Source organism: Periplaneta americana, chromosome 6 (genome assembly GCF_040183065.1).
Source record: "Periplaneta americana isolate PAMFEO1 chromosome 6, P.americana_PAMFEO1_priV1, whole genome shotgun sequence".
NCBI classification, from domain to species: Eukaryota; Metazoa; Arthropoda; class Insecta; order Blattodea; family Blattidae; genus Periplaneta; species Periplaneta americana.
This window is the reverse complement of record NC_091122.1, coordinates 123,567,544-123,582,958: the sequence shown is the minus strand read 5'-3', so window position 1 is coordinate 123,582,958 and position 15,415 is coordinate 123,567,544. Positions and strand designations below refer to the sequence as shown.

Genomic DNA, 15,415 nt, shown 5'->3' with positions numbered 1-15,415 from the left:
ATAGACCATCACGTTGACAATGGACAAACATGTAAGCTCTAGACCCGAATCAAACCCATGACCATGGTTCCACGCAACATCTTAAACTCGTCTTAGCATTGCATTATCGCGGCCTGCTATTTTAAAGAAATTCTAGAAATGCCTCAACACGTTTCTCATGAATTGTTACGTTTGATAATTGATACATTTTACACTTGCTAGTATTGGCTTGAGACGTACGGTACCACGAAATCTGAAAACTAAATTAAATGAACCATGACTGACATTATTTCACTCCATACTTGGAAATCATCACTTTGGACTTTAAAATCACAAGTTGTGAAAGACGATTGTTATCTATCTTAACGTAATATTTGCAAAAACCATCATGCAACAGTACAAATTTCAGTCAGAATCCTGTTTTGTGACATGAACTTCTTCAGAAACGACTTCCTTTACTTCTAATCTCTTATTTATTCTCCTCTTCAAAAATCTTATCGCAGAATATCAGCTTTGTGTGCATGCACTTAGATATAACGTCCTGTCGCCAGAAGACGCGAGAAATGAAATCTGTTTTCTCTTCACAGATACTAGTAAGAAACATATATTTCCAACTATTGTTTGAATGCGTGCGCATCGTAACAGGAGGCCTTGCCCCGTGCCATGGAATGATGATTCCTGGCAATGTATCCATTTAGCTTAGTTAGCTATCTCTGTCATATTTCCCCACCACATTCCCCTACTCCGCTTTGAAATTTCCCCCTCACAGCTGGCTGGCTAGCTGGCGTGAGCGAAAGAATGGGTTATCTTCAGTCGAGAACCCGCTTGTTGCAGTCAGTAGCGTTGGAGGCCTGGAGTCGATAGGACGGAATCGAGCACGGCCTACTAGATGCATACTTACGCGTTGCCGTGTTGTTAAGGAAGTAATAACGCCAAGTTTTTGTATTTTTTTTTACTTCCATTCAAGTTCAACGACTTTTTTTATTTAATACTTATGTGTTGAAAGTATTTTCGAAGGAAGATTCACTTTGCTTGCTTCACGCTCAGAAGAAATACCTTGGAAAGTGACTTACGTACGTGTGTATAGATTTTCTCACCTTCAGAATAAGTGCTTATACTGCATTTATGATAATCGCTGTTTAACAATCAAGTGTAAATTTTTATAACCGTGTGTTAGTGCGCATAACTTTGTCGAAAGGAAATACAAGTGACATGTGTTGTGCAGTGACCACTAGCCGTGATCGCTACTGTTTCAGCTTCAGTTAATTGTTAAAATGTAAGTAGCCTTATATACATGTAAGAAAAAATAAAAACACTTACTTTAAGTTAAGGAGAACGTAAGATTTTCTGGACCGCATTACTAAAAAATATAATCTCACTATTGAAAATTCGGTTACATGAAATCCGATGAAATGTGGTTATGTAAGCAGAAATAATTATTTTATACATGTTGTATTGTATAATCGCAACAAGATTGCCTTATCGTTTGTGAATATTGTTTTACATTAAAATGCACAACGAATTAATATGTTTCTTGCGGAGAGGCGCAAAAAACTCTTTCGATAATTACGATAATAGGCTATATTCATTTTCATAATTTCTGTAGTGGATTACATTGTTTACGATGTGTCAATATGCTCACATGTTTAAATTTTATCGTTATCAACGATTGTACTGAAACAGAACACGGTTAAGTATAATTAAAAGAGTTATTACTGCCTGTAATTTATATCTCATAAAACAAATTTACCGAAGACAAGAGACTACATCACAAAATGTCTTGGTAACCAATATCTTACCTGAGTAGCGAATTAAAAATAAAAACAATTATTTTTAACAGTTGAAAGTATCGCATACGTTCATAAATAAGGAGAAATTACATATAGGGTTCATTTTAGACAAATTACTGATTTAGAAACTTGTTTTTGTTTGTAAAAGAAATGAACGAACAATGATTGTGTGACAGTTGAAAGTGAAGCATATGTTAATGAATTTAATATTTAATTCAATTACGCTATCGAGATGAGTTCACGATGATAAAACATTTAATACGTGAAACAACATTACACGTTAGCATTTCTTGCCATCTTCAAATAATTCACGAATTCTGAAAACTAGCCAAACGTCACTTATCATTTCGAGAAACATTCTTAAATCAATTTTTTCCCCAGTTCCCAGAACGCCAGTTATCTAGAGAGAAAGAGAGAGCGCTAGCAAGAGGTAGGGAGGGGAAAGGCAGGAGAAGAGAGAGAGAGAGAGAGAGAGAGAGAGAGAGAGAGAGGGCTTTTACATCGGAACACTTATGTACAGTCTGTGTTCTATTGCAAGATCACCAGACACGGTGTTGGCACGAGGCCGTGATCTATACACGTGATCATTCACAGTTTTAAGAAGAACTGTGTTTGGGTCCATTAACACCTCTCAGAACTGTATAAGAATTATTACACTTCAAAAGGACGTGCAATTTCTCAACATAGACTCATAATCAATATGGAAGTCTTCCGTTTAGGAGAAACCGAACTAAAATAACGCAGAGTTTGGTTTTAAACTCATAAAACTTAATCTACTGAAGTAGCCTATAACACTCCTGCAGTCGCAATCTGACCTTAATAAAAAAAAAACTCACTACGACAGTATTCATAAAAATTTCAGTACAGTAGGCCTACTTTACTTAACCTCAAAATATATATTTTATTTTTAGCAATTATTACTATCAGTATCGCTATTTGTGAAAGTTTAATGTTCGATCAAAATCTTCAGAGACGGTACGGGTAAATTACCCAATTCTCAAATCTTGTGCTATGCAAATGGGCATAATTCTGACCTGATGAGTGTGATATTTTCGCCAACATATCTTACAAAATTTAAGAAACGAGATTTGTGTTTTCGTAATGTCGATTATGTGACAAGTTAGGTTTGATAGTTCAGACTTTTAGTATGCCTTGCATTTCGGTCGGTAGATGGTTTTGGATAGATATCCGCCATCCACTGGTAACGAAAATATCACCAAGATCCTTGACAAATAATTAAAAATAATAAAAGATCCCTAAAAAAAATTAAGTACAGTGCTGTGACGGGTAGTGCTATTACTTAACCCACATCAGAAATCACATTATTCTGGTACTATTAACTTAATATTCTCACTAAATTTCATAAAATACGGGTGTACTGTCTTTCTTGGTAAGCAAAGTACGAAAAAAAAAGAACGCGTGTCTCAACTGGAATGGAACGTTATATTTGAAATGGTATTGATCCAATGACGTTACGCTAAGCCAAGTTTCAGGAACTGAGTGATGCACAATGTCTAGGAAATACTCAATTCCCGTTTGCGTAATCGAAAATGTTCGTATTCCATGTATCCTAGGCAACGGAAAATCAAACACGTAAGAGAACTCTAAAATCGTGTAATTAATTTTATATGGAAGAAGTTGCAATTTTATTAGGCCTATGTCTTTTAAACCAAGAAAACTTGGGTTTAAAAAAATACGAAACTGTATCTAGAAGTGGGCGTATTTCTTTCAGTGAGGCTAACATAAACAATTTTTTTTAAGGAATTGACTGCAATCCTTTTGAATTTTATTGTTCAGCCTAATAAAGTGTCTATTCTCGATAAAGTGATTCCCAAATAGTGAGAATTAATTAAATTTCTTTCACAGTTTAGTAGTGAAAATTGTGTATATTGCAGGCGTGACATTTTTCGTTGTCGGAGATACTTGAAAGCGCTATAGTTCCTTCCAAAAAAATTTAGCCTATATTTTTACAATATGGCCATAGCCTATTCCCTCCATATTTCGCATAGTAAGAAAGTGAAAAATGTAATATGTATATGTTTGAACATAAACTAACAGACATTAAAAAAAATAGCAGGTTATGTCAGTGTGTCAATTTATACACTCTTTATTACACTATGTCGACTTTACACCTACTAATGAAATAATGTCGCAGACCCCCTTATAAAGTTGTATGAAGGTAGTTACATAAGCATAAATTTAATTTAACAACTCTATTTTAGTAATCGGGCTGTTCGGCCTCCACGATAAAATCTTAACTCAGATATATTTATTTTATTGATTTAATCTGGCGGAGTTAAGGCCATCAGGCCTTCTCTACCAAACCACTCAGATGCAGGCTAGTTCATGACTTTTGGCCACATCGACGGGGTTCTGTCCCGGATAGAACCCATGTGATTTATGGCGGAGTAACACCTGTGGAGAACATTTCGTCAGGTTATTTCGGTTCCCCTAGAATTTTCATTCCTCAATTGCTCCATCGTAAACTTCTTATCGTCTACAGCCTCTGTAATTAAAAAATTGCGTTACTGTATAAAAATTACAAATTACTGCGTGAATTTCAGAAGCCGATAATCAAATCCCTTTCGGTGAGAAGCTGTCAGATGAGTCTCAGAACCTCACCACCACATGTACGTTCAACATTTAAATCTTATGGCCCATTCAGGAACACAAAATTTTAAACTGATTTTGCCATTTTCGCTCCTCTCATCTGTAATTTCATAAGTAAATCATGGCGCTACAGCCCATTAAGGCCAAGACCGACCAGTCGGCTGCTGGCCTCACGTCCAGATGCCGAAGCAGAGGTGAACGATCATCCAACCAGAATGGAGGTATCGCGTGGTTAGCGCGATGATCCCCCAGCCGTTATAGCTGGTTTGCGAAACCGGATTTTTCGCTACCTATCGTAGCTCCCTGAGTGCATCACGATGCTGGGTGGGCACCGGTCCCGTACACTGGCCGAAATTTCATGAGAAAATTTCTTCCCCCATGAGGACTCAAACCACTGCGAAATCCGTAACGCGAGTCCTAGGCAGGATGCCTTGGACCACGATGATTTTTCTTTTTGATCTTGCATCATGTATTTTTAATAGTTAGGCCTAACTTATATATAGTTGAGGCCCATTATTTGTATATGCAGGTGTAGTAAAGTTAATAATGTTACAATTCTGAAGTTATTCTACCTAATAATTTACCAAAGCATTTGGTCTCTTAAACCAAAAATGAAATAAGCTTATAACTTTTTAGTAGTCTACTTCTGAGAAAGCTATTCGTATCTTCTCCTTGCACTGGATCTGTAACCTCAGCAATAGGGCCTATTAGTATCTTCATCCTAATTTTATTCATTTGTTTGAGACAGCTAGCCTGAGAAATTTCATTTGTTGGGTTTCTAGTCTTCGCTCTACGACACAAGTTTCAGAACAGGGAAGTAATTATTATTAGTTCCAATGTAATATTCCGAAATAGCTTCTTTAATTAATGTACAGTATATTTTTCATTTTATCAAGATACTTCATTCTATCAGCCTGTACTTTTACTTGACCTTTGAAAGCCATTTTTTTGAGCATGTGTTTTGTTTTATTTTGTTCGTTGCGATAGTCATTCCGTATTGTATATTAATTTTTAAATTCCTATGTTTTGCTCTTTTTTATGTAAGATTGCATCGCCAGTCTCATCATTTTACGTTTCCTTGGTTACAAGTAATGAAATTGCAATTCCACCCACTATACACATTTTTGCTGTTATCTTGTTTTTTTTTTTTCTGTTGTCTAGAATAGCTGTAGGCCTAATATGGATTATCTTTCTCATTGTAATTTAAAATAAAGATGGGTTACATCTTTGTGTGTTTCCTATGGCTTCAATAACCTTAATTGCGCTCTTACCACAAAAAAAGTTTAGAAATATAATGGGAGAGGGGGGTATAAAAATCCTTGTACGAGGACATTAAACTTTTGAAATCGAGGCCTGTGAAATGATTGTTCCGTACGGTTGCTTGTCGCACTATACGTATATCGTGACCCCCTTTAGATTTAGCTGGAAATCGGCAGCAGCAAAACTGCGTGACCTACTAAGTCAAGCAAGCAAGAGCGGCTAAGCTATGGAATTATGTGGAGGGGGGAGAAGAAAGCGGGGTTGGGGGGGGGGCTTGCCGGCATTTGTACGAGATATCATCTTCATCATTGTTTTAACTATTTTGACTTCCTAGTATTCCTAAATAGCTTGTAAAGTGGAGCGATTGCCAGCTTGCGTGTTTCCAAAGAGTGACAGCTAAGTTGCTGGTAAAATTCGCTGTACCCCTCTTGCAATAGCTGTCAAATTAACTCCATGACACCGAGATATCCCACTGTCGTATCACAATTACGAGCGTAACCCTTTGAGCTCCAACGTACAGCTTTAATCGAATGAATGTGACTTTCATTCATCTGCAACAGTGCTGCTTTTCCTCTAGGCCTTGGACCAAGTATCGTCGTTTCTGGTTGTGACACATTTCAGGCAGAAAATGCTAAGTGCGATTTCGATCAGATGAGGAAGTAAAGACACTGCCCAATGGAATCCAGGCCCTATCATTCTTAACTAGAGATTGCCGATAAATCACAGTGATATTTTGTCACATATGTGTCTGTCATTTAGATATTTGTGACTGAAGACGCGAAATGTCTGTGACAAAATATCACTATTGATCTCTGCTGTACTTAATACTAAAGCTTACTTATTGAATATTAAGTACTCTTTGACTATCTGATGCTTTTATGACTTGTGGTCAACTTAACCCTTACGACTAAATAGAAATCAGTCACATAACCTCAATTTCCCCAAACCCAACTCCATTTCAAAATTACCAACTGATTCAGTAGCTACAATATACCTCATGGCACAAGAGCTTAATTTTTGGCACCCAATGAATCGATTGATATTTATTTATGGTTAACGGTATGTGTACATTATTTATTTATTGCATTTTCCAATATAAACCACTGATCTGTTGCATGTAAGGAACTTAGTTATTATTTGTGAAAGATGTAAATAAAAGCATCCATAGAGATTAGAGAAATCGTATTCACATTTCACTGTTCCTGGATATTTCATCTATGTATCTACCAGTGTCACAAAATCCCCGATAAAAATCACAGATACTATTGAAAATATCGTTTGAGCTCATCTCTATTCTCAACATTTGCTATTAGTTCTCACCGCGGCGACGATTTTGGAATTCTAGCCCTATGTTGAAAAAGTTTGGGAGCATGTCGATACAAAATTTTACTGTTCCGCAACTTTCTGCTAAACGTTGCATATGTATCTGGGGGAAATAAAGAAGAGTAGTGAGTGATATATTATTATTTGTCACGTACTCGGGGTAATCGAAGCAACAATAAAATTATTATCAAAACGATTAGGCAAGTTTTTAATATAGATATTAGAAAAGGTTAATTAAAAATATATACAGTATCTTTACAATAATATGATCCAGAAACATTTCGTAGCATCAAGATCCACTCACAAGTATTTTAGAATCCATATTTTCCTGATGATAAGCATTGTACTAGAAGTAAATGAAAGAGGTAACAGTAGCCTAATTTCGAAAAACTACAAAAATGTGTAATCTAAATAGGAGTTCGATTTACATTGAAGCAATCGATATTTATCTTCCTGCCATTGAAACAGGATATTTCTCCTTCTCTCTCTCTCTGGTTTTGTACTTATATCACAGTCTAGTACATACAGTCACGAAGCTCAATATGTAAAGAATATGCATCCATAGACAGTTGCTAACCACTAGGATCGCTACTGTCGCCTCATTACATACAATGCGAAATAGTAGTCTACCGGCACAGTCTATTGTTCCTAGTACCCTCAACAACTCAAACTTCGTGACTGTATATACCAGACTGTGCTTATATTATATTGTTTTGCCAGTGACCTTGTGTTGGCCACATAATTAGTTTTGAAGGTCAAATTTTGTATGATATTCTCAGAGAAAAGACATAATGGGTCAAAAAGCACAGTACTTGGAAGCAGACCATGAAAACAACCACAAAACAGTACACAAAAACTGTTTTAAATAAATTATGATAATTGTTAAGTCTTTCAATATTATTAAATCGTGATTAACTTTCGAGGTTATGGAAATATAATAAAATTTCTTCGGCGTTTCGGAACCGCATAGTTTCCATTCTCAAGAAGAAGAAGAAGGATGATGATTATGATGATGTCCGGGAAGAATCGCAATAGACTATGGATTTGCACCCCTCTGTCGTGAGACGAGAGAGAGAGCATGACTAGCAACCACGGTAAATGAAAGCTTTCTATAAATTTAATAATGATGGTTAAGTATTATCATTACAGTTAATATAACTATTAACAAAATTTTGTTAATGAAGACACTTTTATAAGCTGACCAAACGAGGAATATTTAAGAATAAGGCATTCGGTGATGGTTTGACAAGATCTGCTGATTTGTGAAGTGCATACAAAGGTCAGAACCCTTTTATCATTGCTTAAATCTTCGTATAGTCACAAATACGAGTACAAACGTGAAGACAATAAACTATTTCTACAGACAATAACATTTAGAACACCTTCTATTTACATTGTTAATATGGCCTCGGAAGTCCATACAAAACCTCCGTAACCTTCTATGACAAATAGGAAATAAATATTAATAGGCTTGCTTCCATTGTCTCCTTTTACCCTTACTCCTAAACGCTGTTACACAACGCTTCATGGCCAGAAATTAATTTCACTTCTTGGGCGTGGTGTCCATATTGTGTATGACTTACGATTCGGAAAAGATGACGCTTGGCTTACAACAGACGCAAAACGGATATAAGTGATTGATAGTTTTGTGCTCTATTTTTAAACAAATTAAATACAAACTCATTTCCGGTATAGCTCTTTGCCTCTAATCATCTCTAAATTTAAGTGACCAATATAATATGAAGTAGGCCTGCCATTACTTTTTAATGTGTTAAAAATTTGTAGGTTCTATTTGCATAGTTTTAAGTTGAAAAACGTCAATGTATACGTCACTGTAAGTTTAGCAATTGAGAGATTGAATTTGTAGGCGAAAACGCATGCATAGATACAATATTATGTATATTTCAAAATATTTTCACAGACATAGGCCTATTCCCATTTTTTACAAGAAAATTCACACTTTTACTAAAAATATGTTCTTCTTAAAGTCCATATTTTAATAATAAACTTGCATTTTTATTTACGGTTATGGCTACGGGAAGAAAACCCTAATCTTTTCTCCACTTCATGCACAGTGAATTCGTCAACCCTGCATTTTTTCTTTCTGTAAAGTGTAGGTATTTGTGACGCCATCTGATAATGTTACTTATGGCATTTAAGCAACCCGCCATCGGTCCCTATTCTATGCAAGATTAATCCAGTCTCTATCATCATATCCCATCTCCCTCAAATACATTTTAATATTATCCTCCCATCTACGTCTCGACATCCTCAAAGGTCTTTTTCCTTCCGGCCTCCCAACTAACACTCTATATGCATTTCTGGACTCGCCCATACGTGCTGCATGCCTTGCCCATCTCAAACGTCTGAATTTAACGTTCCTGATTATGTCAGGTGAAGAATACAATGCGTGCAGTTCTGCGTTGTGTAACTTTCTCCATTCTCTTGTAACTTCATCGCTCTTATCCCCAAATATTTTCCTAAGAACCTTATTCTCAAATTCACTTAACCTCTCTTCCTTTCTCAAAGTGAGAGTCCAAGTTTCAAAACCATACAGAACAACCGGTAATATAACTGTTTTATAAATTCTATCTTTCAAATTTTTTGACAGCGGATTAGATGACAAAAGCTTCTCAACCGAATAATAACAGGCATTTCTCATATTTATTCTGAGTTTAATTCCCTCCCGAGTGTCTGGAAAATGCATATTCCAGAAGGGTAATGTGTGTCTTAATGATCTTAAATAAACAACCCCTTAAGAATACCAAAGTTACAGATCGCAAAATATCGCAATAGTTCATAAAACAAAAATCAACGCTGTTTAAAATATGCTACTTTTATTTAAATTTGAGTAAGGGCCAAAATATTTTCTGGCCAACATCTTTAGATTACTGTAGGTATCTAGTATAACTTAACACTACGAATACCCAACTACTTGCGTCAATATCTAAGCTGTGGGTGTAAAACCAGCTGAAATTTGATGTGGTAATGTTGTGGTGAAAGTTGTGAACACACTAACAGCGATGTGGGCGCGATCTATCGTATATCTACGTTACTATCACCTTCGTATGTCTATACCTCGTAATCTTGCCCGTTGCATACCGATGACATAGGAAGATGCGTGTGTAACAATTAGGTTAGAAAGTCATCCCCTATCGCCTAAAGGAATTTCAATTACAATGCACAACTGTCCAGTTATTACGAAATTAAAATAATTATATTAAATACTTCGCTCGAAATAAGACATAATAAGTAGCCTAAACGACTTGTTAACCAAAAGGAACCTGACTTCGTTTCCGACCAGATTCTTTTAGATTTATTGTGAAAAAATGGCTGTTGCGCAGATTCTTTCCCCCAGAAAATAATGATTGATTCATTATTGCAGCACTCTTAAATAAGTACTAATAAACTTATTTTTTAATAAATAGGCTATTTCTTGTCGAGAATAGACTAAAATTTAAAACTCGAAAACAGTGATGTCGCTGTTTTATCTAAGTGCCTCATAACACATTTTACCGCAATGTGTTAACATTTGGTTTCATGGTGAAACACTTACTTACTTACTGGCTTTTAAGGAACCCGGAGGTTCATTGCCGCCCTCACATAAGCCCGCCATTGGTCCCTATCCTGAGCAAGATTAATCCATTCTCTATCATATCCCACCTCCCTCAAATCCATTTTAATATTATCTTCCCATCTACGTCTCGGCCTCCCCAAAGGTTTTTTTCCTTCCGGCCTCCCAACTAACACTCTATATGCATTTCTGGATTCGCCCATACGTGCTACATGCCCTGCCCATCTCAAACGTCTGGATTTAATGTTCCTAATTATGTCAGGTGAAGAATACAATGCGTGCAGTTCTGTGTTGTGTAACTTTCTCCATTCTCCTGTAACTTCATCTCTCTTAGCCCCAAATATTTTCCTAAGCACCTTATTCTCAAACACCATTAACCTATGTTCCTCTCTAAGAGTGAGAGTCCAAGTTTCACAACCACAAAGAACAACTGGTAATATAACTGTTTTATAAATTCTAACTTTCAGATTTTCTGACAGCAGACTGAATGATAAAAGCTTCTCAACCGAATAATAACAGGCATTTCCTATATTTATTCTGTGTTCAATTTCCTCCCGAGTATCATTTATATTTGTTACTGTTGCTCCAAGATATTTGAACTTCTCCACCTCTTCAAAAGATAAACTTCCAAGTTTTATATATCCATTTCGTACAATATTCCGGTCACGAGACATAATCATGGTGAAACACTATGAATATAAAATATCAGACCGCCTTCTTAACTGTAGACCATACGTAAGCATACTTTCCTTCAGAATAGGTAATGAAAATCTTCAACATGTGATGAAAGAACACTTAATATTAAAATAATATATATTAATATGAAATTGAAAACTCGCCGATTTAGTTGAATACTCAATAAGCACACTTTCCTCCAAGATACGTGGACCCTTCACCCATCGCAAGCCTCCGTACGCCAACTTAGGAATGTGTTAAGAGGAGTTCCAGGAACGATTGTTTGGTTAACTGTACACAAGCGTTTACTGAGAACACATTCTCTAAGAATCGCATCCAGGAAATAGTAGTTTAGTTTATTGTACTTCCAATGAATTCGTTAGCCAGGTCACACACGTTCCCGCTTCCTGAGCTGAAGAACAAAAAAGAAGCAGCAGGCAGCTTGACATCATTTCCAAATATCACTTTATTGCTGCTCTTCCTCATAACCCATATCAGACATTTAGCTGTATTTTTTGTACAAATACTGTAAAATCAAGACTGTTTTGTTGTACGAGTTCTCTGTTCCTCTGACAAGATTTAAGTACGTAGTATTCCTTGCCATGCATCTGTCATCTATTACCCTAAACTGTGGTCTTGTTTTATGTTGGCCAAATGACCGTGTCTAATCCATGGTTTTGGTTCTAAAGCATCACAGTAGAGAGCTGAGCATGTCAAAGGGCTTTAATCCACAATGAAGTATCCAACCTTGTTATTCGGTGCAATAATATTTTGAATTCAAGTACAGCGTCTTACTGTTTCAGCTGAAGAGAGATCAATAGGATCACAAGAAGCTGCACATCAAATTCTGTAGGTCTACTTTATCGTTCATTCGTAGTTTTCTGCCTAAGGACAGATCTTTAACTGCAAACCCAGCATTCTCAAGTCTTCTCTATTTTCTGCCTTCCTCTTGGTCTCCGCATACTATCTTAATGTTTTCTATCATCTAATATCTTATTCTGCCCTGAACTTTTCTCTCGTTCACATTCCTTCCTTTCTTTCAGTTACCCAGCAGATTTCCTTTTATCTTCCTGATCATCTTAGACGTTAGAAGATATAGCTAACGCTAAATAATGCAAAAGAAAAAAGGAACAGAGAGAAAAGCGAAAAGAAAAATAAGGAGAGGCACAAAATAGTTGTTTCCCCATTTCCTTAATTTTCATTACAGATCCTACTGAACCTAAATGCAGGGGTAGACATGGCAGGCACCAGTCACCATGACGCCTAAAATTTTTTATGTGACGCCTTGTTTTTTTTATTGAATTCTAATTTTTTTAACACTTCGATTTATTTTATGTTTTTACGACTAATACATAATGCTAATAAAAGCGGTTCTAGGAATAGGTGTGTGTGATGTGTTTCATCAATTGATTATAATATTGTTTAATATATTTTAGTAAATGTATTATTTATAATGGTCTATGGCTTAAAAATATATAATGGTTTGCCTCATGAAATTAAAAATACGAATGATTTAAGATATTTTAAAAGTTACATCAAAAGAATTTTAACAAACCTCTGTCCCTACAATTTAGATAATACGTGTGGGTTTACATTGGTCTTAATTTATTGTGTAATTATCTATTTTAATTATTGTTTTCTGTTTTAATTATTGTTTTTCTCTCTCTATCTTTCACAAGTCCTATGAGTTTAACTCTTTTATGGACTAATAAAAATGAAATGAAATAATAACCTTGCTTACGGCAGAAAGAGACCGAGATGGTGTGATGAAATCTTATGCAGAAATTTAAACAACTGGGTGAAGATATTTTTAACCTGAAAACTAAAGTAGTGAAGTATAGGTCTAATTTTCATTAAATGTCAACGTATTATCAAGAACGGCCTTAGTTACAATAACCAGAAAGAGACCGACATTATGTGACAAAATCTTTCTCAGCATAGAATTACGCAGAAATTTAAACAGCTGACTGGAGTTTTTAAAATCTGAAATCCCAGTAGGCCTAAGTAAAGTTTAATCAATGAGGAGTATAGCAATTATTTACAATGATGACTTGATGCCTAGCTATAACAAAACTTTATTTCTCAAATATTAAAAGACGTGACATCACTAGACTTGTCCTCGATTGGCAGTACTGTTACTGAGAAACGAGAAATGTGTTTTCACTCTTCTTGAGAATCACAAGTTGAAGGCAGACCGACAAGCGTGCAGTAGAAATCATCTTAACAGGTAGAGAGAGAGAGATGGCGATAACTTGACTACCTCGCCACAAAATTCCGTCTCCATGCTGTTAACAACCTGTTGTATGTACACTCCACTAAACGTATATTCCAGGAACAAATGCTTGTACAACATTGCATTCTCGGTAACACAGCCTGTTTAGAAAGGATATTCAACGTCTCCAAGTCTCTTACTTGAGAAAGCTGTTTCAGCAGGAAACTTGTCACCATGGCAACCGAAGTCTACTATCACGTTATCGTCATTTCACAGCAAGCGAAATCTTGGGTCAGTCGCGAAATCTCGATTATCTACGTAACAGTAAAAAAAAAAATCGTGTGTTTTTCGTTTATCCACGAAAATTTTAGGTTTCATTGTTGCGCTGTCATAAACAACCAAAATCGTACGTTTACCGAAAACTGTGATATACAATTCTCATTTTAGTGTTAATTGTATTGTATTGTATGTATTAACATTCCATGGTATTCATACATTCCTTACAGCTAGAATATGGAACAAGTCAAAAAACTTAATACTATTATAAAGTCTTAATTTATAGTCACAGTCTAGATGAAATATATACAGATGAGATTTACAATATAGTCTACTAGTACAACACAAAGTTTTACTATCAATTTCATGAAGTGTTATTGAATGTCATGAATTCAACTACAGAATAGAAGGCGTGAGAAATTAGGTACTTCTTTAATTTGGCCCTAAATAATTTTATGTTTTGAGTTTCATTTTTTATATCGATAGGGAGGCTATTAAAAATTTTTACTGCCATATAACGCACTCCTTTTTGATAACACGATAGACTTGCCGACGGAGTATGACAGTCATTTTTTTGACTTGTATTTATGCTATGAACTATTGATTTAGTTACAAAGTTTTCACGATTACATACGAGGAAGATTATTAATGAAAAGATATACTGACAAGCCATGTGCATTATTTGTAGTTTTTTTTAAATAGTCCTACACGATTCCCTAGATTTGGCACCTACTATTATTCTAATTACTCTTTTTTGTAATAGAAATAGGCTATATTGTTACTATCTGTGGAATTTCCGCAGAATATTATTCCAAAACTCATTACCGAGTGGAAGTATGCAAAGTATATTGTTTTTAAGGTATTGATATTTACTATCTTTTGCATAGATCTAATAGCAAAACAAGCTGAATTTAGTTTGGGGGTAATTTCTTTAATATGATTTTTCCAATTTAACACATTATCGATTTTTAAGTCAATAAATTTGGTTGTTGTTGTTTCTAAAAGGGATCTATTATTAATTATTGCGCTAGAAATTTGCGACGTTGAATTTGGACAGGATTTAAATATCAACCATAGTCATAATATGTTATCGTATTCTTATGAACTTCAAGTATTCTATGTGTTGCATAATACAGTATGAAACTTGAAGCATTATATCTATTTGTGGTATACATAAGCACTCGAAGTCTTATGTTTATCATACTCTACGCCATCTTAAGTAGCCTTGTTGTTATAACATCTTAGCAACGAGAGTCAAATGTTTAGCGCATATATGAAAATTTTACAACTCATAGTCTAATATCATTAAAATCCCTTCCCAGTTCGTACATCTATAGGGCAGTAGGTACGAAAATTTAAATTTTAGATCTCACTTATATATCACAGCAACCAATGTAATAGGCCTACAATGATTTTAATAGGCCTAATATGGCTGCTTTCTATTACTTTATACACAAGAATTCTCTTAACTTATTGAAATGATGTGAAATGTACTACGCAAATGAAAAGTCATGTTGATGTTAAGGATCTCCTGCGTGTGAAACAAAATTTCATTTGAAATAAGCATAACCTTGTTTCTTAAAGCGAAGAACCCGTCATCGAGTGGTCTGTGTCTCTGAATCCCACCGCTCTGACCCATGTTCGATCCCCATCTAGGCCAGGTGGAATTGGTGGTGCACAAGGCAGGTGCTCAGCGGTTTTCTGGTGGTTCTCCTA

At 35.5% G+C, this 15,415-nt stretch overlaps 1 protein-coding gene across 1 annotated transcript in view; it reads left to right on the top strand.

The window, feature by feature from the left end:
* Window positions 1-785: 785 nt before the first annotated feature.
* LOC138701701 (suppressor of cytokine signaling 7-like) overlaps window positions 786-15,415 on the top strand; it is a 50,064-nt gene continuing 35,434 nt past the window's right edge. The window contains exon 1 of the mRNA XM_069828882.1: window positions 786-1,255. The gene's annotated coding sequence lies outside the window, so the exon portion shown is untranslated. The remainder of the gene's footprint in view (window positions 1,256-15,415) is intronic.